Source organism: Bos indicus, chromosome 13 (genome assembly GCF_029378745.1).
Source record: "Bos indicus isolate NIAB-ARS_2022 breed Sahiwal x Tharparkar chromosome 13, NIAB-ARS_B.indTharparkar_mat_pri_1.0, whole genome shotgun sequence".
NCBI classification, from domain to species: domain Eukaryota; kingdom Metazoa; phylum Chordata; class Mammalia; order Artiodactyla; family Bovidae; genus Bos; species Bos indicus.
The window spans coordinates 39930980-39958549 of NC_091772.1; the positions used below are offsets into that span (position 1 = coordinate 39930980).

General features: G+C 49.7%; 1 protein-coding gene across 5 annotated transcripts in view; it reads right to left on the bottom strand.

The window, feature by feature from the left end:
* Nucleotides 1–10989: 10989 nt before the first annotated feature.
* Nucleotides 10990–27570, bottom strand: part of RALGAPA2 (Ral GTPase activating protein catalytic subunit alpha 2) — a 290293-nt gene continuing 273712 nt past the window's right edge. For all 5 annotated transcript variants that reach the window (XM_019973256.2, XM_070801052.1, XM_070801051.1 and 2 more), the window contains 2 exons: nt 17359–17398; nt 10990–14187 (listed from right to left, as the gene is read on the bottom strand). The gene's annotated coding sequence lies outside the window, so the exon portion shown is untranslated. The remainder of the gene's footprint in view (nt 14188–17358; nt 17399–27570) is intronic.

Below are 27570 nucleotides of genomic sequence, written 5' to 3' on the forward strand. Positions count from 1 at the left end.
TTCAGATGTGAGGCCTGGTCACAGGTTCCCAAGAATGTCCCTGCCTGGTGGCCCTTGGAGAAAGAACTAGTCCCAGATACCCAGAGGATAAGGCCATCCTCTGGAGGCCTGCTCCTAGTCCTGGTGTTTCCTCCCATTTGCTCACACCTTGGTCAACCAAGGCTCCGTGGCAAGGCCGGCTACCTTCAGTCCACAGAAGGAAGGGGTCAGAGAAGAGAGGACCTACCTGCCCAAGGATTTCCAGGAAGGGGACATCTTTCTCTCACCAGGAGAAACAGGGAACTCCTGCCTCCTTCTGAGGTTGCTAAGGAAACAACTAATTTCCAACAGATTCATCAGCATCTCCTTGTCTTGTACAAACAACCAGCTACAGGCTTTGGTGTCATCAAGGCAATTTCCCAGTCAAGAGGATTTTGTGAACACAAACGTGTCCTGTTTCTCTGGTCGGTTAGGAGGAACCATGGGGGAAGTTATGACGAATTAGGCTGGGTCTCGGGAGTGACAGAGCCCAGAGGGAGGTATTTTGGACTTTCCTGGTGAAGAGGAACTGATTTCTCAGGGCTGGGTTAGAGGGACGCCTCGGCTTCCATGTCAACCACTCCTAGATAGTTTGGGGGCATCATTGAGGCCTCATACGCTTCTTAGAATCACGGCACATTTTTGTGTATCTGATTCAAAGTCAGTTACCATATTTTCACTGACCCAAATACACACTCCTTCATCTCTTAAACCCCAGCTGTCATCATTGTCTACCAGGCACTTTTATTGTGGGCTTGTTCTGTTGCATCTGGAGAGTGGAACGTTGAGCGCAGGCAGGCTTCCTCTGGCAGCATGTATGGTGAGCAGATGGGTTGTAAGGGTAAACGTGTTCATATTCATCTTGTTTGAAGATTTCTAGACTGTGTGGTCTTCTGGTGGCATTTCCACACAAAGCATCAATACTGATGCTTTTTCTTTAGCCCTTCACAAAAGCCCACACCACTGGGACAAGCTGGTCTTGGAATATTCTCCATTTTGAAGTGATACATATAGAACGTTTACTGCCAGAGCACATTCAAGGGCTCGATTGTTTATTTATTTGGCTGCCTTGGGTCTTAGCTGCGAAACGCAGGATCCTTTGTTGTGGCACGAGGGCTCTGGAGCATGAGGGCTCAGTGATTGCAGTTCGTGGGCTTAGTTGCTCTTCCATATGTGCGAGCTTAGTTCCCCAACAAGGGATCCAACCAAGTCCCCTGCATTGCAAGGTGGATTCTTAACCGCCAGGGAAGTCCGCAAGGGCATGATCATTGACAGACGGTGTTTCACCTGTGCCATGCACACGCTGTGCAGTGTCACCAACATTTATAAAAAGCTCATCCACACCGTTTGCTTTCCTGAGTCACCTGTACTTCCTTCTCTCCATCCAGAATCCAGGTGTTGTCTCCCCTCTACTTGGCTTGAACCAGTAGACTGAGCACTGCTCCAGGGAAACAGTAATGATGGGAACATCAGCCTGAATCCACTCCTCTCCTCCCTCACTCATCAAAGAAGGTCTTTGTATGTAAAGGCAACAGCTGCTCCATTTCTGTTGTCCAGGACTGTAGCCCCGATGCAATGCTCCTTCCCAAACGCCGCTGCCAGGTGACGGCCACCCCTGACGGCGACAGGATGTACAAAGTGAGCCAAGAGGCTCTTGTCTGTGGGATCTGATAGGAGGCAGAGGTGTTTAGGCATGGAAGGCTTCACAGGAGGCTCTTTCTACGTAAGAAAAAAAAAATAGGCTAGAATTTCCTCTGAGCACAAAGAACAGAAAAGCGTGGGGAACTTGGACTTAAACACGTGTCGTTGAAAAGCTTAGTAACACCAATGGCTAGAGGTCCTTTTCTACTTCTGTCTGTCCTGCTCTATTATGTAAGATGAGTCTTCTAGAATACAGCTACAAAGAGGTCATTGTTAGAGGATGGGCAGAAACTGATAGGGACAAGGTACATGAAAATGATGTGATTGAGGACTGCCAGGGATAAAGGGAGATGGACGAATCACCATCCCAGGGTGTCCAAACCTGAACAGAATCATGTCAGAGCGGATCAAATATTGTATACCACAAAGGAACACACTTTCTTCACTCATCTCTAGAAAAGAAGACCTTTATTGATTCTTTGAACAGTATTATTTTCCTTGATATCTTCTTGAAGGTTTTCACATGAATATATTGATAACTCATGCATGCATGTTCAGTCACTCAGTTGTGTCCAATTCTTTTGTGACCCCATGGACTGTAGTCCAGCAGGCTCCTCTGTCCATGGGATTCTTCAGGCAAGAATACTGAGCGTGTTGCCACTTCTCTGGGGGATCTTCCCAACCCAGGGATTGAACCCCTGTCTCTTCTGTCTCCTGCACTGGCAGGTGGATTCTTTGCCGCTAGGGCCGCCTGGGAAGGGAACTCAGAAAATAATTTTCTTCACTGCAACAGTGGCTGCCATTTACCAAGTGACATCACAACCTTTCAGTTGAATAGTAAAAAGATTGCTGTTTTCATAGGTAAAATGAAAAGTTTAATATCAACAAGTTTGCATGGTTCAACCCAACCATTTGTGGACTTCTGGTAACTATTAGCTTAACAACTTAATTAAAGAAGATAATTTTAATTCAGCATTGATCAGTTTTAAAATAACGTGAATTCAAAGCAACAAGGACCTTTCTGACAATTGCTGACCTCACTTAATTGTACAAATATTTGAGCATTGGGGGCATGTAGATCAATGTCCAACAGGAAGAAGTCAGCTCTGTTTAGAAGTTTCCAACCTAAAATGTGACTTGTGGAAAACAGTATGGCAGTTACTCAGAAAACTAAAAATAAAATTACCATAAGATCCAGCAGTCCCACTCCTGGGCATATATTTGGGAAAAAACCCTGTAATTCGAAAAGATACATGCACCCCGATACTCATAGCAGCACTATTCACAACAGCTAGGACATGAAAACAACCTAGATGTCCATCGACAGATAAGTGGATAAAGAAGGTGTGTGCATGTCCAGCGATGCAATGGGATGTTACTCAGCCATTAGAAAGGACAAAACAACGCCACTTGCAGCAACATGGATCGACCTAGACATGATCACACTACGTGAAATAAGTCATAAAGAGAGAGACAAATATCATGACATCACTTATATGTAGAATCTAAAATATGACACAGATGAACCTGTGTAGGAAACAGAAACAGACTCATGGACATAGAGTCTTGTGCTTGCCAAAAGGAGGGGCTGGGGGAAGGATGGAGTGGGAGGCTGAGATTAGCAGAGGTAGGCTTTTATATACAGAATGTATAAACAGAGACCCTACTGTGTATAGCACAGGGATCTATATTAAATGGGCTTCCCAGGTGGTGCTGGTGGTAAAGAACCCACCTGCCAATGCAGGAGACATAAGAGACACGGGTTCCATCCCTGGGTCAGGAAGATCCCCTACAGTAGAAAATGGCAACCCACTCTAGTATTCTTGCCTGGAAAATCCCAAGGATAGAGGAGTCTGGCAGGCTACAGTCCATAGGGTTGCAAAGAGTTGGACACAACTGAAGCAACTTAGCACACATGTACACGATATTAAATATCCTATGATAAACCACAATGGAAAAGAATATTTTTAAAAAATGTGTATATAACTGACTCACGTTGCTGTACAGCAGAAATTAACACAACACTAAATCAACTATACTTCAATTAAAAAACAATCAGGAAAAGAAGTTCCCAACATCTTCTTGAAATTTTTTCTAGGTCAGACTTCCAACACAGTGTCATACGGGTATCAGTTATAGCAACGACAGTGGAGAACTTGTACTTTGCTAGCATGTATTTTTCAGAGCCTTGTCACTCAAAGTGTAGGCCACCGACCTGTACCACCTGCATTCCTGGGAGCTGCTTAGAAATGCAGAGCTGCAGGGTCCACTGTAGACCTGCCAGATCAGAATCCGCATTTGCACAAGATCCCCAGGAGGTGGGTTGGGGTGAGGCTGTGGGCCTGCTTGTGTTTAACATGTGCTGGTGGAATTTGGGGTCTCCATCACACAGAGAGTGTTACCAGTTGCTGCCCCCGGCAGGAAGTTTGGCCTGGGAAGACTTGATGGCTTGAAGTTTTAACAGAGACTACTAACTCTGACTAATGATGGACTGACTTGTTTGGAACAATGCTACCAGGGAAAATCCATCAAACCCTTATTATTGATATAAATTACTCACTGATTTCTCACATAACTCTGTGAGGTTGTATCGATGGGAAATGGAAGAGCCTGAAGAGGTGGCATGACCAGGAAGTGGGGAAATTTAGCTGAGAGCAAGAAGGTCATTGGTTCATAGAGATTAAACTGTTGGGAGTGGGCAGATGTGTCTGTATGGGAGAGTTCAAATGGAAAGTAAAATGCAGAGTCTTGACTGCGTCCCCTTATTGAGGGGACCTTGTCACGGAGTTTGATGTGACAGCAGAAGGAGATCACATGCTTCTAATTCCAAATCGTGAAAACAACTGATTTGTGTTCTGCCAATTTGACCCCAAAATAACAGCCTGAAAATTTCACCCGGGTGAGCCAGAGAGAGAGGAGCCAAGCATGTCATCATTTCACGTCATCTCCTATCTCGTCCACTGGAGAAAACTTCTTCACTCTACACTGCCCAACCTCCAAACTCCAATAACTGATATTCCTGAGAAACAGGTTAATGCAGCCCTGTAGCGAAGGCTCTCACGCTGGCATGATCGCAGCACCGAATCCACAGATTCTGAACCATTTTCACTTTGCTTTCACGTGCTCCAGGTGCAGATGGTAAGAGGGAGAAACGGACGAGCTCCTTGTGAAAGATGAAGCTTGAAGCAGCACCGCATCAAAGACAGCACCCAGCGCCGGCACGTCCCCGCCACCTTCTGTCGGCTCTCTGCCTCCACTCTGGCTCTCAAAGCACTTGGCTGTGGAAACCACTTATTGTTTCACACCTGCAGGCGAGTTAACAGGCCAGCCCAGAACCATGGCAACTGGCAAGAGTGTGAGAAGGAGAAATTTCAGAGCCCAGGCCGCTGGGCATCCCTGCTCAGACTCAAGCAAGGGTGATGTCCAGGCTGGGGAAAGCGGGGCTGGGGGTGGGGGGCTGTTCCAACCCCAAATCTGAGACTCAGAGTCCACTCCCCCCGGCAGGCCCCTGCCTTGATCCTTGTCTCCTGGGGGTGGCCGCAGGGAAGGCCCAGTGCCCTGGTGTGAGCTGCAGTGGGACTTGGCTGGCAGGGTGATTTGGGTGTTGTTCCTGGCTCTTTTAGCCCCAAAGTCTGATCGTGCAGCCCCCTGGCACAGTCTGGGGGGGTAGCCAAGAGCCCCGAGAAAATCATTTATTTCCTTCAGCTGGCCAGGGTGCAACCGGCCATCTGCAGCCAAGTACCGCCCATGCTTCTGTGGAGATTGAGTTATTCAGGTCAAGTGCTAGGAAGAACTCGCTCATGATCATTGTTATTTGAAGTCCTTTGATCATCAGCTCCATCCACTGGATGGGAGAGAATACCGGTTTACACTTTTATTTACTTTTCATACCCAGTGATATAGGTTTTAAAGCTATTTCTTCAAACTCTTTGATGCACTTTCCACTGAGAGGTGGCCTCTGGGCCCCTCCCTTGAAACCTCTGTGACTGCTTCCTGGAATCAAGTGAGTGGGAGTGACTCTGCATGACTTCTGAGACCAGGATGGGGAAAGGCCAGCAGTTTCTCCCTGGGGCTCACTTGGGACTCGCAGATGCCATGCTGTGGGGAAGCCCAAGCTGCACACGGAGGCCACATATTGGTGCTCGGCTGACGGCCTGAGATGAGATCCCAGCCAACAGCCAGGATCAACCCCAGATGCACAGGAAGGAGGTAACCCCTGACTCTGGCCCTTCCACCATCTCGGAATACTTGCACGAGAGACCCCAGCTGGACCCCATCACCCCAGAACCATGAGAGAGTAATAAAGTGGCGGTTGTTTTAAGTCACTAAGTTTTGGGGACATTTGTTGTCTAGTAGCAGATAACTGAAACTCCAATCCTTCGGCCACCTGATGCAAAGAACTGACTCATTGGAAAAGACCCTGGTGCTAGGAAAGATTGAAGGCAGGAGGAGAAGGGGACGACAGAGGGTGAGATGTATGGATGGCATCACTGACTCAATGGACATGAGTTTGAGTAAACTCTGGGAGCTGCTGATGGACAGGGAGGCTTGATGTGCTGCAGTCCATGGGGTCGCAAAGAGTCGGACATGACTGAGCAACTGAACTGAGCAGATAACTGGTGTACACTTTTCGTTTTTAGAGCATCGTCTGGTTTCTAGATGCTTGAATGTGATTTTTTCTATTTCGTCTCCACATCAACTCTGTATGGAAGGTATTCAAATTCATTAATCTGGACATGAGGGAAATGCCTATGAATGTTGAATGCCTTGCCCAACATCACAAGGCTCGTTGCCTGAGATGTAGAGAGACCAGAACCCGAGGGATGTCTGGCTCCAGGACCCAGTGCTCTTCCCATGAAGTGATGTGGTCAGGGCCCAGAGGAACAGTGTTTAGCATCATCTCACCCACTGAACTATTTAAAACACCATCAGGATGTGTCCTGTGTACATGCCTTCTGTACCTTAGCATCTTCCAAACACCGGGTTCATGTCCCACTGACTACAACTGTGGAACAACAGACCACCCCCAAAGCCTAGTGGCTTAGAACAACAATAGTCCTTCATTATATTTCATTCTTTTGGTGGGTCAGGAATTCAGAAGTGGCCCGACTGGGTGGTTCTGGCTTAGGATCACTCATAAAGTTACCATTAGGTGTCACCTGGGGCTGTAGTCAAGTGAGGGGGTGATGGACTGGAGAGTTCATTTCCAGAATGGCTCCGTCCCACAGCTGTCGATCTCCCCAGCACTGTGCCTTTCTCATCTCACTATGCCTTTCTTCAGAGTAAGCCATCCAAGGGGCCAAGGTGGAAGATTCAGTATTTTATGACCTATCTTAGAGACTCACACCATCACTTGTGCTGTTTTCTTGGTCCCACTGGTGCTCTCTGAGTCAGTGCAAGAGGGATCACACCAGGTGTGAGCTCCAGAGTGATGGGCCCCTGGGGCCATCTTCAAGGGTAGCCACCATGGTCAGTACTGTTACCCTAATTCACAGGTGAGGCAAAAAGACTCAGAGAGGTTGGGACTCGAGGGCTGGAGGCCGAGCAGGGAGCCTGCAGACTGAAGGCAGTGCTGTCTGACTCCCAAGCTCATGTTCCTCTCCACCTACATTAAAGGTGGTTCATGGTGTATTTTGATGCATATATTAGGATTTTCAGAAACACCTTCAAAGTTAGGAAGTTCCTTGGAGCACCATCATGGAAGGAAATATTGGGTGCGTAAGCCAAGTGGAGGCCTTTACTTTCTTCAGTTAATAAAGGCCTCACTTTATTGGGGCTGAAATTCTGCCTTTTACCTGGGTGCCCGCCTTTAAAACCATGTTTCCTTTCTAAAAAATTTTATTGGGGTATAATGGATTAACAATGGCGTGTTAGTTTCAGGTATACATTATATCCCAATACATACATAAATAAGCTACAAGGATGTATTCTACAAAATGGGGAACATAGCCAATATTTTATAATAACCATATGTGGAATATAATCTTTAAAAATTGTGAATCACTATACTGTACACCTGTAACTTATATAATGCTACATAGTAGCTATGTGCTGTGCTTAGGCGCTCAGTTGTGTCTGACTCTTTGTAGCCCACCAGGCTTCTCTGTTCATGGGGATTCTCCAGGCAAGAATACTGGATTGGGCATAGCAACTATAGTTCAGTTTTAAAAAAAAAGACAAAGAGAAAACACCAAGGCTTCCTTTCCTTAAGTCGGTGGGTAATATAGGAAGACATTGGTCTTAGTTTTGGTTTTTTTAAAGACCCCCAAAGCTGATGTTATAGATTTCTAATAGTCTATTAGGGCTAAAATTACATCTGCTTTCTTTAATTTTTGGCATACTTTACATTTTTTACTTGAAAACAATAGTGAACCTTAAGAGTTATGAAAGATGTGTTTCACTGTAAACTTAATTACATAAAAATTAAGAAGAAAAATATGAAGATCGTTAACAGAGGAGATAAACACACAATTCACAAATATAGATCTATAGTTAGTAAAGAAACATGAGAAAAGATTGAGCTCCACTAAAAATGAATAGGAAGCTAAAGGTAAAAGACTTTTATAAAATTCACAAAGAAATTATATCTATACTCTGCCTTGGTAGTTTCACATTTGGGAATTTATCTTACAGATATAAAAGCAGAGCTATGTATCAATCTGTAAGATGAGATGGTGTTGACCACTGGTGCGTTTGTTATAACAAACATTGGAGACCAGCTGCGTGTTCACAGATGGTTGAGTAAATAAACTGCGGCTACATGAAGGAATAATACGCACCCATTAGAAGGATTAATTAAGGGAGGGGTGCCCATGACATCTTTCAAAACTTTGGAAGTTACTGAATGATGTGTGTTGTTGGATGCTATTTCTATAGAAAAGGAAAGCTCGTGTCTTTGTATGAGTTTGCATTAATCTGCAGAGAATCTGTTTATTGATCAGGGGTGTGACGTGGGGGGCAGATAATTAGTTTTAGAAGGGAAAAAGTACAGAACACACAGTGTAAAGTACAAATCTATACTTTGGCTATTTCATTAAAGTCTCAATGCTGATCGGTAAGCATCTTCCTTAAGAGAGGCCACTGTTTTTTTTTTGTTTTGGCCTTACCACTCAACATGTGGAATCTTAGTTCCCCGACCAGGGGTCGAACTCATGCCCCGTGCAGTGGAAATGTGGGGTCTTCACCACTGGACCCCCAGGGAAGTCCTAAGAGGCCACTCTTTTGCATTTTCTTCCTGGCCCCTGCCGTCCCCTTCGAGTGGACAGTGCCAAGCCTTCCTTCTCCCCGTAGCGAAAATGAGGATGCTGAGATTTCCCTGCAGGAATGTGATGCTGGTAGCTGTTTCCAGTGTCCCATAATCAGACATCAACATGGAGGACAAGACAAGGTGATACTTTTTAAAGGGAGAGGGAGGTGATACCATTCACATGCCATCCTCGCTGGTTCCAAGTGTGGGGGGCGGGGTGGGGTGGGGAAGAGCTTTGTTGTGGGTGCGCTGTGCCCTCTTGGAGGGAAGGAGGCATCCAGCCCTTTGCCTGCACTTAGCCTGGTAGCCTTTTCTGAAGAATATTGATCAAAAGTGCTAACCTCTGCTATTGTAACAGCAGAATGCAGTCCGCGAGTATTTACGGAAAAAAGCTTTTCTTCACCAGACTATTTTCTGAAGTCAGAAAGATCCTTTCAGAAGCTCTAATAGCAAACCCCTGCCCACTTCACGCCCGCCTGAGAGCCACACTCCAATTTTCAGGCCCCCAGGACCCCGTGTTGATCTGGAAGCTGGAGAGCATGACCTATTTATAGAAAAGATGCTCTGTCTAACCCGACACGCGTCTTGCTGGAGGGTGAGGTGGGATATGTAAGTGGAAGACTGAAATTATACTAAGACACACAGGGAACCGTATTCTTGTCCCCGAGAGAATTTATTCATTTATTCTTCATTTCTTAAGTTAGTGTTTTAGGCAGAATTTGGGAGACTTCCCTGGTGGTTCAGTGGTTAGTCTGTGCTTCCACTGCAGGAGGTGCTTGTTTGATCCCTGGTCAAGTAACTAAGATCCTACAGTCTCCACAGTATAGCTAAAAATAAATAAAAATTTTAAAATGTTTAAAGAGAATTTTGATCACATAATGTCATCTGATATTTGTGATAGCAATATGTTTGCTTGAATGAATCTAGTCAGTGTTTTTCATGTCTGACATGGTCCAGAAGGGAGGTTACTAAGAATTCCTATATATATATTTTTTTTTGGCTGTGCTGCATGGCTTGTGGGATCTTAGTTCCCCAGCCATAGATCAAATCCACACCCTTGGCAGTGAAAGTGTGAGGTCCTAACCACTGAGAATTCCTAATTTCTCCTTTGTTCTATAAGGAGAAGAATTCTTAGGGGGGAGGTTGAAAAAAACAGATGATGGGCTCCCACCACACCTACTGGTAAGAATCTAGGTGGTGGGGGGCTGGGTAGGACTCAGAATCTTATGAAGGCTCCCTAACAAATAAAATCACCCAGCTCCCTCTTATGAGGAATCAAGCATTAAAGGTGAAGTATACCTTCGAAGTGAGCTCCTGCTAATAGTCAAAAGCAAAAGTCAAAAAAAAAAAAAAAAAAGCCAAAAGGATTCAGGCTCTACTTGGTTCCCAGGACAGCAGCTCCCCATGGAGGTCACTAAATGTCTTGTAAGTAACAGGGACTCGGCAAATATTTGCAGATGGACGAGTGGATGCTTTTTGCAAACCTTGATTGTCTAATGTCCTGGAAGTTCCCTGCTGTCCAGGGTATGGAAGTAGCCCAGGATGCTGGTAGGGGCCACCTGGCCAGGTTGTCTGAATGTGACGGCTGATGGCTGGAGTCCTGAGGTGAGGCCACAGGTGGGCTTCAGCTGCACCACAGGGGGTATCATTACACCCTATCTATCACTTCTTCACAAGACAAAGCCTCCAAGCTGGACCCTTGCTCATTAGGGTCAGGGGCTCCAGACCCCTGGAAGAGTGACTGGTACAGAGGGCTGCTCTGGAGAGATGGGCTCCAAAGCCAGGGCTCACTGTGGGCCTTGATGCAGAAGGGAGGAGCAGGGGGGCATTGGGACATAGGAGAGCGATGATGCTTGATCTTGGCTTCCAGGTTATGAACCAAGAAGTCATTTTTTTACACAACACATCAGCAAACCTCCCTGTATCCATCCTGGCTACTATTTTGGATACTTATTAAGATTTTGGTTTAAAAACATGCTTTTGAACAACTTCATCTGATAAAAATGTAAACCATCTTTTGTTAGATGCCAGGATAAACTTTATTTTCCTTTCAACTATAATGAAAACACGAGGAACATATGGCATGTGAGTGCTGTGTTTCTACTTTATTGAGTCGTCACAGTAAATCAGAATTAAGGAGGGAGGGCAAACTGGGGAGTCAGGTAGTGGCCATTGCTGAGCTGTGTGCTCCTTGGGGGCGGGGCGCCCCTCACCGAGGGGCACTGTGCCAGCCAAGTGGCTCACAGGCACGGTCTACACCAACGTAGGCACAAACCAGGTATGGAGCATCAGGAACATTAAATAACGTGAGACAGCAAAAGAGAAATCAAATGACACCTTATAACTTAATTTACCATATTTATCAAATTCTATCATTTACATGGACTAAATATTGTAGACCTGGAAAACCCAAGAAAACATTCACTTAACGTGTATGTCATACATAGGTACTGAGTGCAATGAAGACATGGTTGTTTCCTGTGGAATTTTCCACTGGGTGTGGACATTCCCCTTCAGTCGCTATAAGGGTTACACAGTTACATCTAAGACGTCACAGTCATCGTAAAAGCACCCCTCCCACCTGCAGATATGACAGTAGATAAAGTGTGGGTGGTCACTCCCAAGGAAGGTCAGGAACATGTGACCTGCACTGTCTAAGGATCCGAAGGATCTCGTGGTAAGGATGAGGGTCCCACCAGCCAGCCTCTCTCAGAGTCAAGGCTGAAGCCCCCTTCCTTCCCTGTGGCAGCTGGGAAGCCCTTTCCTTAACCACAGGAAGACACCGTGACAGTCCCTTCTTCACGCTACAAGTCCTCACTGCTGTCTAATTAAGGTTTTACTACTTAAAATGTCATCATTTTGTGGAATTACTATTTTTTTTTTTTAAGTACAAACACCTACTCAGTGAGACTAGGGATCACCATCTTTGCTTCAGATGGAAATCAATGTGCAGAGAGGTGGGCGGAAGACCTGGGCCTGCCTGGAAGCCCTCGAGTCTTCTCCATTTGGGGCCAGCAAGGGCCACTTGTGTTTACAGATGGCTGACCTACTTACTAATGTCATGAGTCAGCACGGTGACTCAGGTGGGTGCCCACCAGATAAGTGACCCTTGGAAATTTTGCTGAAAGGCATTTATTACAGAAGCTCAATATTTGCTTTTCTAAGTGAAAAAAAAGAAAAAAACTTGATCATTTCAATTTTCCACCCCAAATAACAAAAGTGATTCAAGTGCACGTGATTGCAAGCAAAAAACCTGGTCACTAGAGTCCCTGTGTTTCTAAACCAAAGCTGTTACTGAGAAGAGCCATCACACTGCTAGCTGTCCTCTGGGGTCCTGGGGTGGTCAGAATCTTTTGGGATTATAGGAAAGTCTATGTATTTGCTACCTACAACCACCTTTCCCACTCCAGGTCAGGAGGGCTGGAATCATGGGGCGGGAGTCCAGGGAGGTGGGCTTCAATATGAGTCCTGAAACCAAGTTTAAGAATTCTGATACAGGGGTTGTCTGGAGCCTGAAGGTGACATGGTCTCCCAGAAGCTAGAGCTTATGTGGGACTCAGGAGCACGTGATGTCCCGCCTGTAGGATCGAGGAACCCACAAGGAGCAGAACCTGACTCTGGGGCCATGTGGGCCAAACCACACCGAGCAGAAACCCAAAGTCACTCAAAGCTGGGGTTGGGGGGCGGTGGGGGGAGTGCCCGGGAGGACAAGAGTTGTGACATTTGCTGATACAACAGAGAAGGCGGTCACTTCCGGTCACCCTTGACGTTGCTACCAAGCCTGCAATTGGTGGACAAACCACTGACAGACCAGCCGGGAGAGCTGCTTCTGTTGGGACGAACTGGGTTCTCTCAGGTCCCAGCAGTGCTTGAGCCGCCCCTGCCTGTGAGCCTGGCCTCAAGTCCTACCCGCCATTCTCTGTAAAGCAGAGAAACAAGCTCCCTGGAGAATCAGAAGTCCCCTCTTTCTAACAGGAAAGCCCTTCTGAATCCCATCTCACAGTCTCCAGGGTCTGCCTGCTCCCCCTGCCATTGTTAGGCACCAGCCCACTGGGCGGTGGGTGGTCAGGGAAGATGGTGACTCTGCTGGGCAAGGGGCTCGGAGGGCCCAGCTGGAAGGTGGGCAAGGGGTAGGCTGGGGGCACCCGCGGGTGGGTGCAGGAGTGGAGAGGCGACAGCAGGCTGGGCGGGAAGCACCTGCATGGAGAACTTTCTGGGCCCTTAGCTGGTGGCTCCCCTGTTCCAGGCTCAGGGCTCACTCTGGAGATGGTCCGAGGGCCTCGGTGACTAGCAGAGGGCCAGCCCCCAACACCCCAACCCCAGCAAGGGCACCTGGCAAGCACAAATGGAAAGGGGCTGTCCTTCTTCCCTTTCTGAAGAAAAAAAAAAAAAAGACACAAGAGGCCCCTCTTGGGCAGCCAAATGGATACAAAGTAGGGATCACACCCTTCGCTCGAGTTCAGTCCCCCTAAAGCTCTGTGTGTCGGGAAAAGTGTGGAAGGCCCCTCCCAGCAGGAGGCAGGGGTGCCTACCACAGGGTGAGGCCAGGAAGGAGCTTTTGCAGGGACAAGACTCTGTGTTTCTAGAATCACCCGAGCGCCCTGAGATAGGAGCTTCACCATCATCACGTAGAGGGCCTCCAGCAAGGATAGGGTCAGGGTCGGGGTCAGGAACGCTCTCCCTGGTTAGCGGGCATTGGGGACCAGGTGGAAAACACAGCAACGGAGGCACAACTTCTACCGGGCTCGAGGCCCAGGGGAAAGCCAATTTCCATGATGATGAAATTTTGGGCTAGCCGTGAATCCTAACAGAAGGAGAAGCAAAACCAATGCAGGAAGCCTTCCTCCAAGAGCGGGACAGGGAAACATCGGACAGTTTACAAAGCAAAGGAGACTCCTGGGGGACAGAGCCAGCTGCCCCCCGCCCTCCCGGGGAGCCCCGAACCTCCTCCTGTTCCCTCTGCTGGGGGAGCCCCACCGGCGGGTGCATCTCTGGTTGTTGGCGACTTTTCTTCTTTCACAGTCCAAGGTTCCTGAGATGCTACCGCCTAGTTTGAGAGTCTGATCCGCAGCATTTTGGTGGGATTCCTCCTCAAGTTCAGAAGCCCGTGAGCACGGAGACTTGCCGAGGACACAGGCAGAGCAGCGAGGTTCCCGGAGTCTGGGTTTGGGGGTTCGGATGGGGAAGTGGGGGAGTCTCCTCCATCTCCTCCTCCCCAAGAGGCACCATAGAGGGGAGCTCAGCCCGGCAGCCAGGGCCCTGGAAGGAAGCAGAGGGAGGCCCTTGTGGGCACAGGGTGGAGGGGGAGGGAGGATGTGTCATGTCCCCAGGAAGAGGGCTGGACCCCTGCCTGGTCCCACATGTGTGCAGGGACGTTTGCTGGATGAACCCACAGACCTCCCAGCCTTTACTCTAGACCTTCCTGCAGCGCAAAAGGAGCTGTGAATCTTTTTGAAATTTATTGGGCCTTACATCCAATCCTCAAGTAAAGAAAGAAGAGAAAAGGCACCATTAACACTGTGGGTGTGGGGCAAGGGCGACAGAGCAGAGCTGCCCCAGAATCAGTGAAAGAACAAGACAAAAAGTCAGGGGTGGCTTGTGGCTCCATCGTGTTATTATTTACATGGATTTACATGTTGATACTTTACACCAGGCTTACAGCTCGATTATTCCCCAAGGGGTCTGAGACGGAAGGTCAGGACTAATTGAACGAGTCCAGAAGTGCCTACAGCTGTTGGGTCCCAGAGAGAAAAAGGAACGAAGCTGAAGCCTGCGCACGCCCCATCCCCAGGGCTGCTCCAGGAACCCAGGCGCCCGCTGCTGCAACACACGGCCGTTGTTGCTGAGGTGGGTCCCCCTGGGCCCAGCTTCGAGGGAGGACCATTTCATCACCCTTCTAATAACCTATTTTTAAACCCTGCTGGGTTTCGCCCCAGCTTCCTCAAAAGCAGGCTCTCTAGCCTTCTCCCAGCATGCTTCACTTCCGGGCTTTGGCCTGACATTTCTCTCATTACCGGCCTTTGAAATTAATTTACGTAAGTGGCCTTATTCACAGACAGCATCTCCTTTCATTTTTGGACCTGACCTTCTTGTTTCTAGGGAAAGCCTCTGGAATCAACACCTGTGAACACGCTTGGACCCAAGGAGACTGCCTACCCCAGGCTTGTTCCCCAAATGGCTCCTTAAGATGTCCCAAGCCCGGCCTCTTCTGTCGCCTCCTTCCAGACCCAGGAAGGTCGGGCAGAGAGAGTTGTGAGTCTCTCTTCTGCTGTTTTTGTCTTTGAAAACAGGCTGATTTTTGGTAAAAGCAGCATAGCTATACTGTCATCCAAGGTGGAGATGGCACTGGTTACGGACATCACCCCAGGCCCCTGGAGGACGTCGGCGTGTGGTTCATCAGGGCGGGCAGCAGGGAGAACACCCCTGACTCAATCCCAGATACGATTCCAGCTTGAACACCTTCACTTTAAATTGTATAAAATTTCACATCATTAATTAGGAACCAGGGCTTCCCTCATAGCCCAGTCGGTAAAGAATCTGTCTGCAATGCAAGAGACCCAGGTTCGATCCCTGGGTTGGGAAGATCCCCCTGGAGAAGAAAATGGCAACCCACTCCAGTATTCTTGCCTGGAGAATCCCCATGGACAGAGAAGCCTGGTGGGTTACAGTCCATGGGGTCACGGGAGTTGGACACACCTTAGTGACTAAACCACCACCAACTAGGAACCAACCCCACCCACACTGATTTCAGATCCATTGGGAGAGGGAAGCATGGGGGGAAAAAAAGCAAGTAAAAATGCAGGAGATAAAGTGATGCTCAAAGATGTGATATCAGGTGTGAGTATTGCTGGATCAGAAGGGAAATATTTACTCCCCTACTCCAGCCAGGAAGGCCCAGGGGGCTGGCCCTCACAGTCCTGCACTGCAGCATGGCAGGTGGGTAGGGCAATGCCAACTTGGACCAGCGTGAAACTCTCAGTGCAAAGTGGCCTTCAGGCATCTCACTGCCTTCAGGGCAGTGACCCCACCACTGGCGCTCCAGCAAGGTCATGCCAGAGCAGGAGACCGCACCACAAATCCCCTGCATACCTCCAGTCCCCACCTTGCCTTTGGCATGTCCCTGGCCTGCGCTGGCTCCCACTGTGCCCCCCATGACTGATGGGGAGGTGGCCACCACGGACAGAGCAGACTGGCCACAAAGGGGGGTGATCCCTTTCCTGGCCGCTGACAGCCGCTGCCTCCACCCGGCCTTTCCTCGTGCTAGAAGCCAGTGTTCAAAGGACCCTGGAGCCCCACTTGGCCACCTTAGGAGATACAGGGTCACAGCAAAAAAAAAAAAAAAAAAAAAGGCTTTTGTGTGAATCCCCACGACCAGGGAAGAGTGTATACTGTTCTGCCTGGCCGACATGGGCTTTGTGGCTCGTGTCACCTTGGGGGCTGGCACCAGTGAGCCCAGGTTGGGACAATTCTGTGGCTGGGGGTCAAGAAAAAGCAGCTGGGTTGGAGGGTCAGCTCCCTGTGCTGTAGGCCTGCCGGGGGGAGGAGGGCAGCGCATGGGATAAACCCAAAAATCCAGACCCTCACCTCCCTGTTCACATAGATCCAGAAGGGAGGGTGTCTGTTCCCCCGGCTCCATTGGGTGATGTGGTTGATAAATGACAGCTCGCTCCCTGATCCGCCTGTCCGAATCCTCATCACCCTCAGGTTCCTGGTCACCCTTAGCATCGGGTCTCCCTTCCACCCATGACTCCACGAGGAGGTACAGCCTGGGCCACCCCGAGAGGCTCTGCTGCGAGGTGTCCGCTGTCCATCAGGGTACTGGGCAGGGTCCAGGCCCCAGACCCAGGCCAAAAGAGGCCCACGGAGGTCACACCTGCCGTGGCCAGCCTGCCCTCTGGGTCCTAAACCACAGCGATGCCAGGGTTCCCTGCCCTCTGCGCCCCGCAGCTTTTGTCTGCTCTTCCTCTCCCAGCTGTCCCATTCAGCAGCCCCAGGACGACCTGCCCTCCCCAGCCCAGGCCCCCAAGGCCCCATTAAGGCCAGCGGTCAAAGGCCGGCCCGAACGTGCTGCATCTTATCGGCCCATCTCAAGACCCCCACTCCTCCAGGCGTGGCAACAAAAAAAAGGGGGCGGCCCCGGGCCTACTGGCTCCCTGAGGCCCCCCCGCACACAAAAGGGCGGGCGACAAAGACATTTTCTGGGATGGCAGGTGTTGGTGTCGGATTCCACCCGGAGCACGGGGAGCTGGAGAAAGGCTGGGGTGGGTTTCCTGGGCAGGCGGGCAGTGCAGACACGCAGGACAGAGCCCCTCAGGGCTGAGGGGGAGGCGGCAGGAACCCCTAGCCCTGGAGGGAGGCGAGTCAGTGAGTGAACTCTCCCCCACTCCCCCAAGAGCAGGGCGCTGGGCAACTCCACTGACGTGTCAGTTCAAACACTTGTTCTTTGAACTTACCTTGTTCAAACACTGCAGTGAGACCTTGATGCATTTTAATCTGAAGGGAAAGAACATAAAATGGAGTGAATACAGGCCCTGCACACGCACAGCCCAACTCGATAATGAACACGGTGCTAAAAACACATCTGTTCCTGGGCTGCCTGAGTGTTCCTGCAGCTTCCGAGATCATCACCAACTGAAAATTCACCTGAAATTCCACTTGGCAGGACAAAATTCTGGCTGTCATCACCTGTACAGGTGTGAAACGAAGGCGACATTAGCTTTCCCAGGACGTGTGACAGTTGCTGTGGGAGCCCTGCAGACGCTGGGAGCTCTGACCCAGCGCGTGCGGGTCGGCCTTTGACTGCTGGCCTTAATGGGGCCTTGGGGGGGTCTCAGTGTCCCGTTCCTGCTGCACGAGGGTTCCTAATGTTTTGTCTTAGGTATAGTCAAAGCTAAGAGTTTTCACGACAAGCATTTGGAATTCTCTGGAGGCCCTGAAAAAATAACTGATACCCACTAACTGTATAAGTTCACACATCTCTAAGTTTCATTTTACAGGTTTTTGAGGGGCACGCAGTGTGCTAATGTGGTACGGGCGTCACCTTCTATGTCACGTTTGCCAGGGAGGAAGAGTGAGGTGTACTGTGCAGAGGGCAGCTTCAAAGGGGACCCTTCAGAGGCAAAACTGGACACTCACTCACAGAGCAGCAGGACCCCAGCAGTACTGTCGGACCCAGAGACGCTCTGAGCTCCACCACACGGACGGTTTTTCTCAACCACTCACTCCTCCACGGCCGTCCTATTTCCCACGTGGTTTGCCACGTTGCAAATGCAACGACTTCTTTCTGAGTCAGGCACAGCTCCTCACCCCGACTCCCACAACACTCCTAGTTCAGTGTCACTAGACCACCATCACTGTGCCGACTAAGGTCTGTCTAGTCTGAGCTATGGTTTTTCTAGTAGTCACGTGCAGATGTGAGAGTTGGACCATCAGATCAGATCAGATCAGTCGCTCAGTCGTGTCCGACTCTTTGCGACCCCATGAATCGCAGCACGCCAGGCCTCCCTGTCCATCACCAACTCCCGGAGTTCACTCAGACTCACATCTATCGAGTCAGTGATGCCATCCAGCCATCTCATCCTCTGTCGTCCCCTTCTCCTCCTGCCCCCAATCCCTCCCAGCATCAGAGTCTTTTCCAATGAGTCAACTCTTCCCATGAGGTGGCCAAAGTACTGGAGTTTCAGCTTTAGCATCATGCCTTCCAAAGAAATCCCAGGGCTGATCTCCTTCAGAATGGACTGGTTGGATCTCCTTGCAGTCCAAGGGACTCTCAAGAGTCTTCTCCAACACCACAGGTCAAAAGCATCAATTCTTCGGCGCTCAGCCTTCTTCACAGTCCAACTCTCACATCCATACATGACCACAGGAAAAACCATAGCCTTGACTAGACGAACCTTTGTTGGCAAAGTAATGTCTCTGCTTTTGAATATGCTATCTAGGTTGGTCATAACTTTCCTTCCAAGGAGTAAGCGTCTTTTAATTTCATGGCTGCAGTCACCATCTGCAGTGATTTTGGAGCCCAGAAAAATAAAGTCTGCCACTGTTTCCCCCTCTATTTCCCATGAAGTGATGGGACCGGATGCCATGATCTTCGTTTTCTGAATGTTGAGCTTTAAGCCAACTTTTTCACCCTCCTCTTTCACTTTCATCAAGAGGCTTTTTGGACCATAAAGAAGGCCAAGTGCCAAAGAATTGATGCTTTCAAATTATGGTGCTGCAGAAGACTCTTGAGAGTCCCTTGGACAGCAAGGAGATCAAACCAGTCAATCCTAAAGAAAATCAAACCTGAAGATTCACTGGAAGAACTGATGCTGAAGATGAATCTCCAATACTTTGGCCCCCTGATGCGAGGAGCCGACTCATTGGAAAAGACCCTGATGCTGGGAAAGATTGAAGGCAGGAGAAAAAGGGGGTGACGGAGGATGAGATGGTTGGATGATATCACTAACTCAATGGACATGAATTTGAGCAAACTCTGGGAGATGGTGAAGGACAGGGAAGCCTGGCGTGCTGCAGTCCATGGGGTTGCAAAGACTTGGACACGACTGATCAATTGAAAAACAACCATGCCACCATCAAATCTGGACAAAGGACTTTTCTATCAGTGACATGGACTGCTGTCTGCCTGACCACTGTGGTGAATCTGGATAGTCTGCTGACCTTGCCTGCAAGGCTGGTGCAGCGACCACGGCCAATTTCGAAGACGGATGCCGCCGGAGGAGGGACCAGCGCCAGGTCTTAGGTGGGGCTTTTGGGAAGGAATGTGGGTTTCTCTGAAGCCGTATTTTCTAATCTGTCGATGAAATTTCACTCCCCCAGACCCCCTAAAGTTACGTGGGGTTGGGAACTCCAGGACAGAGAACAATAGTGACGATGCACTAGACTTGTCTGTCTTCCTTGATTTCCAGACACTGTGAACGGCTGTCTTTACATGGAAAGTGAGCTCTAGCGGCACAGCGAGTTCTCGGGCAGTGTTGACTCTTGGCGCTGGACTGTTCTGCTTTCTGTGGGACCTCTAAACACTGCAACGATCAAGACTGCCCCTCTTCCTCGCAAGGCACTGTGAGCTCCCGGAAGGTGGCAGTTGTGGAACATCTCCATGAGTCTTCCTCCAGCCAAGGGGCTCAGCTTCCATGCTGTCGATCCTCTCCACTGTGAGCAAAGGGTCTCCCCACGAAGGGCTCCATGGCCCCCTCCCCTGTAGCCCCTAGGCGCTGGCAATGCTGGGTGTACAGGCACCCGATTGGTGGGACTGAGCAAACAGATGGCGCGGCTGACAATGGAGGGCTTGTTTGTAATTGCTGATGAGGACAGGCGGCCCTTCTCCCGGTGCGTCCCCACATGCAGCCGGGTGTGCTGTGCTGGACCGGACAGAAAGTCTCAGGGACTGCCAATCCACTGGCGAGTTAAGGAGATGCAGAGACAGCGGCAGTTGGGGGCTGCCATAATTATTCGATGGGGCTCAAATGTCACTCGCCCTGACACACAGACAGTGCTCCTGGAGGGCGGGGACCCCCTGCATGGAGCAGAGCAGCAGGCTGTCAGCTTCCTGATGCCTCCCCAGGGGGGGTCAGCATGAGATTCCGACTAACCTGGGCAATATTGGAAGCACCAGGAGACCACGGTGCTCGAAGCTGTGTGATGCCCAGGGACACGGGAGACATGAAGTCTAACCATGTCATTATCTCACTGGCTGGGCACCTGGTGTGTCCCAGGACATGTTCTAGGCTCTGGGTGACAGATGAAACCCCTGCTTTCGGAGGTTTTGGGGGAGGAGTTAATGGTGTGCTGTTGGGGGACAAAGGTGTCTTATTCTCTATTTGTACAAAGCCCCGATGTCAGCATGGAAAATATACAGGTAGACCATGTATCTGTGGTGTTTTGGGGGAGAGGACAAATTAGGAAATAAAAATGTGGGGCAAGAAGGATAAAAGGTTGAGAAGCACTGATTGTATGGTTAATATGCATGTTAAGTATGGAGTTTCCTTACAGGTGAATGGTGTTGGCAGTGGGGAGTTGGCCCCACTACGTCTGAGAGCAGCTGAGCGAGACCCCCGTGGGGAGAACTGGAGGGGACACGGGGATAACGCGGAACACCAGTGGGCAACGTGCGGCCACTCAGTGGCTCAGACACCCCCAAGGTGGCTTTTAGAGAAGGACATCCTACTTCTCAGTTCTCGTATGACTCCTCTGACACCTGGATAATATCCACCAGGACTTCCAGGGATGAGGAGATCACCAACTTGGTTAGCGCCTCGTGGAGGCTTTTCAAGAGCTGGTGGGCCTTTCCATGGCCTGTTTTCTCTGGCTGCGCTCACTGGCAGAGCAGAAGAGCAAAGATTTGCACCGAGCGTCTTATCTCCAAGGCAAGGCTGCTGTCCAGGACTGCCCCCTGGGACATGCGCTGGGCAGGGTCGGACAAGAAGAGTGGCTGCTCTCCCTGGGTCCTAGTTACTGAGCAGTCAGCATGGGAGACGATTAGCTGGTTCAGGATAATTAGGGAAGGGAATGGTTCTGAGAGCTGGCATGCTGAGGGACAGAAAGCAGTGGGCTGGCGTTCTGGCTTCGGGTGAGAGCTAAATATCCTTGAGGCAGGAAGGCGGGCTGAGTGGGAGATCGGAGGGCTGTCTGGGCTATTCAGACCCCTTGGAATGGCTCTGAGGATGCGAACAGGTGCAGCAGTGGATGGGGTGAGCCTACACTCTCAACACTGGCAACCCCAGACCAGTGGGCACTAGCCAGCCTAATTACCATCTCCAAATGGCCCGAGGAAGGCGTCCAGAATTTCCCATCCGGCCGCAGGGGCTGGGTCCTGGCCCCAGCCCTGGCTCTGGACTGGGCTTCCTCTTTTCAGTCATTGGTCTTGCCCATCAGCTTCGGTTCTGAAGCATAAAACTAGGACAGCCGGACTGAAAGACGGGCGGGCAGAGAGAGGGCATGCCCGGTAAGTCCATTCACCTGTGCAGGGACTCGGCCAGCAGGTGGAACGTTTCGAAAACAACTTGTCCAGCATTTTTCTCTTCCCCTTGCATGACTATAATGTATTCTTAAGGATCTATGACTGAATTTAGCTAAACTGAACATTGAACATTAATGTCTTGTTAGGCTGTGGTGGAGAAAGATGCTTCCAGACCTGCTTACTGTCTCACAGGACATGAACACAGCGATCTCAGTTATATCCCAGCCATGGAGACAGTGTTCATTTTACCAGTCTGAATGATTCATGTCTCCAAATAGAAAATCAGTACAGAAATGTTTATAGCAGCCATATTCATAATAGCTGAAAGACAGAAACAGTCCCAAATGTCCACCACCTGATGAATGGAAACAAAGCGTGGTCTGCCCTTACAATGGAATGTTATTTGGCGATAAAAACAAGTGAAATACAGATACAGATTACAATACAGATGACCCCTGAAGAGGTGCTAAGTGCATTAAGCCAGTCAGCAAAGATCACGTATCATCTGACTCCATTTATACGAAACGTTCAGAACAGGCAGGTCCAGAGAGACAGGAAGAGACTGGTGATTGCTTAGGGCTGGAAGGTAGGATGAGGATGGACTGCTAGTGGAATTTAGGTTTTTGTTTTTCAGGAGGGATTTTTAAAAAGTCTCTAAAATTAGATTGTGGTGATGGGTGCATAGCTTTGCAAATATAGGAAATGTCAACCTACTCTAGTATTCTTCCCTGGAAAATTCCATGGACACAGGAGCCTGGTGGGCTACAGTCCATAGGGATGTAAAGAATTGGGCACCATTGAGTGGCTGAGCTTTTTAGAAGTTTATTTCCTGGTTATCATTCATATATTCTTCTGGAAAAGGAGAATATAAAATATTCTTTCTTTTCACCATCCGCAGACTTCAGTGCTACTAAGAGAGGTCCCGTTTGGCCTCTGCTTTGGTTGCTGCTTAACAGAAATTCAGGCAAAACCATCAAGGCTTCCAGGAGCCTACCCTGGTGGCTGAAACTGTCCATGTGTCACCTTCTAGAGCCTTCTGGACATGAGGCTCCACTCACAGCTCACAAAGCATGTGAACCTGAAGAGTCAGGGGCTCTGGATTCTCCCAAAACAACTTCTCAAGGTTATTTTGAATAAGCTTCAAGAGTCACTTCCAAAAACTGTCTGGGAGAAAAATTCTTGGTATTTTCGGGCCATGTCTTGGCAACTGCTGTGTGTCCCTGGGGCCATAATTAACATGGAGGCAGGGGCAGGATGCCACTCACACTTAAAACCCTGCAGGACTGAGAACCCAGGGCAAACCTAAAGCAGCATTTCACAGAAAAAGCAGAAGCTTCGAGTTCTTCCAAAGGAACCGATTAAACGTCATGTCAATATTTTGAACAGTCTCAGGTCCTGTCTTTTCTGAGGAACGTGGGACCAGCCTCCACGTTTGCCTGGGGCAGGAGGGTCCCCATGCTGGCGGCTCTGAGGTGTGGGGTCTTCCTCTCTGCATCTCCTCTCATCCACGCCTCTGAGAGTCCCCATCTCAGCCAGCTTGGGAGAATTACAGACTGATGGGCAGGACACTTAGTGGGACAGCTACCACACATCAGGCCAAGTTTCTGTCCTTTCCCGGCTCACGAAGCAAACGGTATGGCCTGGCTCAAGGAAACCACAACCCAACTGACCCAAACCGCTGGCTAAATGTCTTTTTTGCCCCTTGATAAATCTTTTTTCACAGGTAGTTGTGGTTTGGAGCTGACTAATCTGGGTTTATGAAAAATAAGACAACGTTGGTGACTCCTGAGTATCTGCTCCCCAAGGAGACATGAAGCTCTGAGAGGGACAAGGAGAGACAGAACGCAAGGTGTCAGAGCCCCTCGTCCTCCCCTGAAATCCCCAGTACATCCTGCTCGGGGACAGCTCCCCAGGGAAGGCGGGGCTGGAGCAGCGATGGGACATCTGACAGGCGGCACCATCATTTTCCATCAGATCAGGTGGAGCAGATGTTCATCACATCCATCTCTTCCCTCTTCCAGAGCTGACACTGGGAGAGTAAGAGTTTTAGAGGGAAAAGGGGTGAATAAACATGAGGCAAGTTCAGTTCAGTTGCTCAGTCGTGTCCAACTCTTTGCAACCCCATGGACTGCAGCACGCCAGGCCTCCCTGTCCATCACCAACTCCCCGAGCTTGCTCAAACTCATGTCCATCGAGTCGGTGATGCCATCCAACCATCTTATCCTCTGTCGTCCCCTTCTCCTCCTGCCTTCAATCTTTCCTAGCATCAGGGTCTTTTCCAGTGAGTCAGTTCTTCGCATCAGGTGGCCAAAGGATTGGGAGTTTCAGCTTCAGCATCAGTCCTTCTAATGAATATTCAGGACTGATTTCCTTTAGGATGGACTGGTTGGATCTCCTTGCAGTCCAAGGGACAAAAGGTGGCGCAAAACAGGGTGACAGAAAATTCTCTTTAAAACCCTCCATACCACTCAGGAAAGCCCCCGACAAAGTCTCAGTTTCCCCGCCTGCATTGTCACTGGGCTCCGGCGGCCCCGCCTCCCCTACACCTGGCCGGGGTCCTGCTGCTCTTCATGGCTCCACTTTCACTGGGAGGACAGGAGGGGCCGGGGAGGATGAGACCCAATTATGGCGTTTGTTCTGGCTCTTGCCTCGGGCCCCACACACATCTGTGACCTGGAGACACACCTGGACCCCTTAAACAACAGTCAGCCTTTTTCCTGCCTGCACTGCTATTGTACTCCTGTTGTGTATAAGAAAGAAAGTGCTATGTCATTCTTTAAAGAAATTACGGCCAAATATAGGTACAAGAAACTCACACACACAGGACAAAGCTTTCCCTCCATAGGCTGAGAAAAATCAAGGAGTAAGGGAGGTAAGTTAGAGGAAGCTGGACCAGGTCGCCTTTGTGAGACACAGTGGTTCTCAGCAACTGCCTACTTTTTGAAAGGCAGTCCCCATCTCCAGGCCACACCACAGACAAAAACCCCCAAGTCTTTGGTGGAGGGACTTGCAGCATCTGGGGAGTGACCCAGGGCACAGCCGAGCCAGCACCACCAAGTTCTGGCAAATGGATTATGGGTCAAAAAACCTCCTATGAATGCTTTAACATATTTCCAAGAGGAGGTGTGCGTGCTCAGTTGTGTTCGACCCTTCACACCCTAGATATGGCTTATATTTTGATGCCTTCCAAATGTTTGTTGTGTGGGTGGTTGTTCTTTAGTTGCTCAGTTGTGTCCTACTCTTTTATGACCCCATGGACTATAGCCTGCCAGGCTCCTCTGTCCATGGGATTTCCCAGGCAAGGATCTGGAGTGGGTTGCCATTTCCTTCTCCAGGGGATCTTCCTGACCTATGGATGAAACCTGAGTTTCCTGCATTGGCAGGCGGGTTCTTTACCACTCAACCACCTGGGAAGCCCTTCCAAGAGGATACATTTTGAGTTTTTAAAAGAAATGTCATATGCACAGGGGTTAGGCTGAACCGGTGACATTAGAGGGAGGGTGGAATTGGGTATGGGTTGGGGGGTGGTGACAGCTGGTGCAGGGCGATCAGTGGTTCTCAGGCCGGTTGCCAATGACACCCAGATGCAGCCCAGAGCATGTGCAGGCAGAGTGGGTGCCTCCAAGCCCTTGAATGGATGGTGACCTCAGATAACTTGTATTTGGGGGCCACTGTGGATGACCTGAGCAGAGTTCTGGGCTGTCATCCTGGCCTGCAGAGTGGGACCGTCCTCATAGGCGGGGCAACCGGCCAGCATCCCACGGGTGGCAGACCAGTTTGCAGCCCCTCTTCCACGAGACGGGCCAACACACGCAGAAGGGACTCCAGGAGGAGAGGAGAAACTGGGAGGCACAGGGCAAAGTGAGAAAAAACCCAGACGGGCAGGGTGGTGAGCAGAGCACTCAGGAACACTTGCGGAGGTCTCCAGAAGTGTCCTCAGCCCCATATACATACTGACTCATTGGGCCTTTACCAGTGCCCTTTAGTGGGAACTATCGGGGCTCTACTGAGAAGGTATGCCAAAATGCTGGGCTGGATGAAGCACAAGCTGGAATCAAGATTGCCAGGAGAAATATCAATAACCTCAGATATGCAGATGACACCACCCATATGGCAGAAAGCAAAGAACTAAAAAGCCTCTTGATGAAAGTGAGAGAGGAGAGTGAAAAAGTTGGCTTAAAGCTCAACATTCAGAAAACTAAGATCATGGCATCCAGTCCCATCACTTCATGGCAAATAGATGGGAAAACAATGGCCACAGTGACAGACTTTATTCTCTTGGGCTCCAAAATCACTGCAGATGGTGACTGCAGCCATGAAATTAAAAAGGCACTTGCTCCTTGGAGGAAAAGTGATGACCAGCCTAGACAGCATATTAAAAAGCAGAGACATTACTTTGCCAATGAAGGTCCATCTAGTCAAAGCTATGGTTTTTCCAGTAGTCATGTATGGATGTGAGAGTTGGACTATAAAGAAAGTTGAGCGCCAAAGAATTGATGCTTTTGAACTGTGGTGTTGGAGAAGACTCTTGAGACTTCCTTGGACTGCAAGGAAATCCAACCAGTCTATCCTGAAGGAAATCAGTCCTCAATATTCATTGGAAGGACTGATGCTGAAGCTGAAACTCCAATACTTTGGCCACCTGATGCGAAGAGCTGACTCATTGGGAAAGACCCTGATGCTGGGAAAGATTGAAGGCAGGAGAAGGGGATACAGAGGATGAGATGGTTGGATGGCATCACCGACTCTATGGACAGGAGTTTGAGTGAGCTCTGGGAGTTGGTGATGGACAGGGAGGCCTGGTGTGCTACAGTCCATGGGGTTGCAAAGAGTTGGACACAACTGAGTGACTGAACTGAACTGAACTCAGAAGGTACTGCTGTTAGACTCATTTTACAGAACTGGACTCTGGGTGGCAGAGTGGTACTAACTTGACTGAGGCCACAGGCTAGACAAAGAGGACACCAGAGCCTCGCCCTCTGATGGGACATGTCCCCCCTGCAGTTGGGGAGGCCGGCTCTGGTTGGAAGGTCCTGGCCAGTGCTGAGCACAGGGTTGAGGGGGGACAGGAAGACAGCAGGATCTGAGGATGGAGCCCGGCAGGTCAGTCCAATCCGTCTTCAGCGCCGAGAGAGGAAAATGTACAAAGTCCCGGACAGGAAGGGTGGCCCAAAGTTTGGTGACGGCTCCACCTTCTGCCTCCACACTAAGGCTCTGGGCCTGGTTCCTGCTGTACTCCTAGCACCCTGAAAATGTTAAAAGCCCCTCGAGCCCCACGGCCACATGGAGCCCTGGAGCCTGACCCACACAGGCACCTGGGAGCATCTGAGGCTTGTCTGTTGACCCAGCGCATCCTCTGGGCTTCATTCTCTGATCTGTTCCACATGGTTGGCTAGGAGGGTCTGCAGTTACAACTGCCAGATGACCCCACAGACTGTCACAGTCCCATGAGTGTAGTGGCCAACGAATGCACTGACTGCTGCCGTGACAGGAGGTAGTAGAACCCCCAGCATCACACAGCCGTGCTAGGAACCCTGGTTCCTTCGGTCTGGGTTTCTGGTCATGTCAAGGTCTGTTCCCCAACTGAGTTGGCATCTCATGAAGACTTCTTGAAGGACCACAGTGAGGGGGGCAAGTTTTCCCAAGCAGGCTCGGTTCAAAGAGACACCTTGAGACAGAGAGTCTAGATGGTTTGTTTAGAACAACT